Below are 4,741 nucleotides of genomic sequence, written 5' to 3' on the forward strand. Positions count from 1 at the left end.
TAAGTGAATTAGTCTTGACACAGAAGGGCACATCCTGTCATTCTGTATATTTGAACTACCTATATAACTCAGCATAGAGCAGAAAAGTGGTTCCTAAAGGCTTTAGTGAGTGGAGGAGTTAGTATTTGATGAGCACAGAATTTGGGTTTTGCAAGATGAAGACATTCTTGAGAGACCTGTTGGATGATGATGAGAGTGTATGTGATATTTAACACAACCTAACCATTGCCATGGTTGGTCATGGTCACCGGAGTAAGAGATATCAAAGACCCATGAAATGCATCTCTGCGTGTCTATGGAGCTCCTTCCTGAAATGATTAATGTGTGGGGCCATGACTGGGGGAGAAAGACTTGCCCTGAGTGTGGGGGCCAGTACCTAGTGGACTGGTGCTCTGAGGGATGGGATATTGGAGAAGCGGGTGGATGTCTACCAGCAGGACTCCATTCTTTCTGAGTGAGTATTGCTTCTTTTGTTCACTGGCCATCAGAGTCCAGCTGCTGTAGCCTTTCTGTGTGGACTTAATACAAGCAGCTCTCCAGGCCACCAGAGCTGGGCCCAAGGTGTCTAGCTTTATGGACTAGGCAGCTACCACATTCTTTGCCTTCCCACAGGACACCTTTGGGGTCTACTCAGCCCCTCCAGGAAAGCACACCAATGATCATATATGTATACATATACATATACATATATATATTTGTTTATCTATATCCCTATCTATCTATCTATCTATCTATCTATCTATCTATCTATCTATCTATTGTGAGTGTGTATGTGGGTATGATTGTATGTTTTCTTTGTGTGTTTGCCAATGAGGACACCAAAGACTAATGTCAGTAAGATACTTCAACAGAGGGAGTTGCATTCACATTTAGATCTCTCTATTTACCATACGTTAGCTCTCTCCTTCTGCGGTCCATACACAGAAAGGGGTTTTACAGGGACTTGAAATGACAGTGCTTTCCAACCTGCACAAGCTTTCAAGGAACTGGCCTATCAGCATGAAAAGTCTCTCTTGAATAGTACCTTAGGTAATTCACACTGAGAATTGAACCTAGGGCCTCCTACATGCTAGGCATTGAGCAACGTACACAGATTTTATTTTTATTGTACTTTTGCTGAAAGAACATTTTATATATATTTATTCTTTTTAATTTTTTTATTGTGTGTGTGTGTGTGTGTGTGTGTGTGTGTGTGTATGTGTGGTATATGAATATGTATGCACAAGCCACAGCTCTTGCGTATAGGGTCAGAGGACAACTGGAGAACTTGTGAAGTTAATTCCCTCTTTCTACTATTTGAGATCTAGCACTGCACTTACGTCATCAGGGTTGGAAGTGGCAAATGCTCTTTTCCAGTAGCCATCTTGCTACTCATATTTTTCTCTTTTTTTTTTTTGTTTTGTTTTTCGAGACAGGGTTTCTCTGTGTAGCCCTGGCTGTCCTGGAACTCACTCTGTAGACCAGGCTGGCCTTGAACTCAGAAATCCGCCTGCCTCTGCCTCCCGAGTGCTGGCACTAAAGGCATGTGCCACCACTGCCCGGCCTTGCTACTCATTTTTAAAAGATTTATTTATTTTTGTTTTATGTATATGAGTATTTTGGTTGTATAGATATATATGCACCGATTGTGTGTAGTAGCCACAGATATCATAAGAATGCATCAGCTTTCCTAGAACTGGAATTAGACATAGTTGTGAGCTTCCTAGTGTGTGCTGGGAACTAAACTCTGGTCTTTTTCAAAAGCAGGAAGTATTCTTAACCACTGAACCATTGCTCCAGCCTCCCCACCTTTTATTTTATTTTATTTTGTTTTATTTTTTGGTTTTTCAAGACAGGGTTTCTCTGTGTTTTCCTGGCTGTCCTGGTACTCACTCTGTAGACCAGGCTGGTCTCAAACTCAGAAATCCACCTGCCTCTGCCTCCCAAGCGCTGGGATTAAAGGCATGCACTACCACTGCCCAGCCACCTTTTATTTTTGAGATAGGGTCTTACTGAGTTAGCCAGACTGGTTTTAAACTTGTTTTATTGCTTGGTGGAGACATTGAATTTGACCTCCTACTTTAGCCTCTGGAATGATTGGGGTCTGGGCGTGCGCTGTCAGATTCAGGTTGCCTTAAGTTTTCAATTATCATAAAATATATAATTTTCCTGTTTTGATCCAATACTAATCTTTAAATTTCCTCATTTGTTTTCTGCAAACCACAATGAACTTAGTAGGTCAATAGTACTTCCTTCTGGAAAGCACAAGGCTTTGCTGTCAAGGCAACAATTTTATAGACCCATAGACCAGAATGTCAAGTCCATTTTCTTTCCTTTTTTCCTTTTTTCCTTCTTTGCTTCCTTTCTCCCCACCCTCCCTCCTCCCCTCCTCCCCTCCTTCCCTCTCTCCCTCCCTCCCTTCCCCCCTCCTTCCTTCCTTCCTTCCTTCCTTCCTTCCTTCCTTCCTTCCTTCCTGCATGCCTTCCTTCCTTCCTTTCTTTCTTTCTTCCTTCTTTTCCTCTTTGTTGAGACAGTCTTACATAGCCTAGAATCCCTTCAGTGTTGCTATGTGGCTGAGGGTGATCTTGACTTTCTGATCCATCTGCCTCCATCTCTCAATTGCTAGGATTACAGGCATGCACCACCATATCAGATTTATGTAGTGAGGGTGGTCAAACCCAGGACTCTGTGCCTTCTAGGTAAGTACTCTATCAACTGTGCTACATTCTCCAACGATGTTTACTTTTTGCTCTTGTTTCTTTTTTAGCACCCTGGACAGCTCAGTCTCACCGAGGGCTAGAAGGTCCAATCTTTCCCTTTTGTAGGCACATTTCCCTCAAAATATTAATTTAAGAATTTAATTAGATAATAGGTGGCAGATAGCTTGTGTGTAATAAAAATCACTGCCCCCTAATAATTACTGATATAGATTGTTAGTGCATGGCTGTTTTTCCTTGATATTTTATGACTGGAAAGCAAAAGCCAGGCATTTAGGTGTAGGAAGAGAGCATACATCTAGGCCTTACCTTTCTTTTCACTGATACTGGTTTGAAAGACTGAGGTTTTTGCAGGAGTTTGTTTGGGTGGTGTGAACCCTGATATGAGGGCAGGAAGTCTGAGGATGAGATTGGTAAAACCAGAGCCGAAAACAAAACAAAACAAAACAAAACAAAAACAAAAACAAAACAAAACCACAACAACTAAAAAACAAAAACAAAAAACAAAAAACCAGTCTAACCCAGTCTAGCCTCTTCTTTCCTTCCTAACTCAATGATCCTTCAAATCATTGTCTTCTCTTTTCATGGTTTTCCACCTGTAAAATAGGAAAAGCAAAACTATACATTCGGCTTTGTTTGAAGTCAAGGGCTAAACAATTATGCTTTGCTCATGGATGGTTCTCTCACCCCAACTCCTTTTCATAACCCAACAAGGCTGCCTCTGGTTCCAAACACCAATATTTTGCTTGAGAGTTCCTGGACTCCTGTCTTTACAACACCTAGGAAATCAGCAGGAAGGCACCTTGACATTTATTTTAAAGAGATGATTTACCCTCTCTGACACCATGTGATGTGCCACTCTGTATGGGGCCTTAACTTGATCATTTGAGCTTTAATATTCTGCACAAGCAATAGTGCCCAGGGAGTGGCCATCGGAGGAATATTCTCTGTAGTTGTTGATTTTCTGAGTGTGTGCGTATGTGTGTGTGTTGTGCCTGTGTGTGAGTGTGTATGTCTGTGAGTGTGTATAAGTGTGTGCATGTGTGTGTGTGAGTGTATGCACGTGTGTGAATGTGTATATATGTGTGTGCCTGTGAGTGTGTATAAGTGAGTATGTATTCCTGTCAGTGTGTGTGTGTGTGTGTGTGTGTGTGTGTCTGTGTGTGTGCGCGCACATATGAGAGGGGGTTCCCTTTTTTCAGTATTCCATCATTTTCCATTTTGGGCCCTCTGGGAATTACTATTAAGAAGCATGATTGTGGAATGCTGCCTACTTACAGAAGGATGCCTCCTTCATGAAACTCAGTCTACTCAGAACACTTCACTGGTGGATTTGTATTCCTGAAGCACCAACTAAAATAAGAAATGTTAATTTCTTACAGACTGTTATCAGATGATTTTTAAGTATCTGCCAAGCAGGAATGTCTGTTCCCATGTGAGGAATTTCCGTAATAAAATCCTGGCACCGGAGCACAAGGCGATAGTTTTACAGAAACAGAGAAAAACAGCAAGCGTTTTCCCGGAGGACAGTTTTAGCTACAATTCACCAACGCTTGCTTCGTTATTTCTGTCTTATTTTATGCTTTTGTTTTGAAACATAATGCAGTTTTACCTGGATACACTCCCGGGCAATCAGGAAATAGCTCAGTATGTTCGTTGGCACTGCCAAATACAAGATCTGCGGAAAATCAGAAGGCTTCGTTGCCTGGCCGCTTTCCTCACCCCAAAGGCTGGCAGGGCACAAAATGGGTTAAGGCTTATTGGAGAATAGAGGGGAGGGGAGGGAGCCCCGAGGAGGCCAGGAGCAGCGGGCAGCGCCTCCAGGTCCAGCTTCCATCACCTGCAGCCGCTGCGGAGCTCAGAAAGCTGCTGGCTGCTGCTGTGCTTTTTGGAGGAGGAAGGATGCTGGGGCAAATTTCTAAGACCACTGCGAGGAGTGGGCGTGGCCTCGGCAGCAGTGTGTAAGCTTGTTAGGACAGATGCTGGCTGCTTTTCTGTGAGAAGCTGGTGCTGAGGGCAGGGGAGAGAGAGACAGAGGCAGAGAG

Source organism: Mastomys coucha, unplaced genomic scaffold, assembly GCF_008632895.1.
Source record: "Mastomys coucha isolate ucsf_1 unplaced genomic scaffold, UCSF_Mcou_1 pScaffold22, whole genome shotgun sequence".
NCBI classification, from domain to species: domain Eukaryota; kingdom Metazoa; phylum Chordata; class Mammalia; order Rodentia; family Muridae; genus Mastomys; species Mastomys coucha.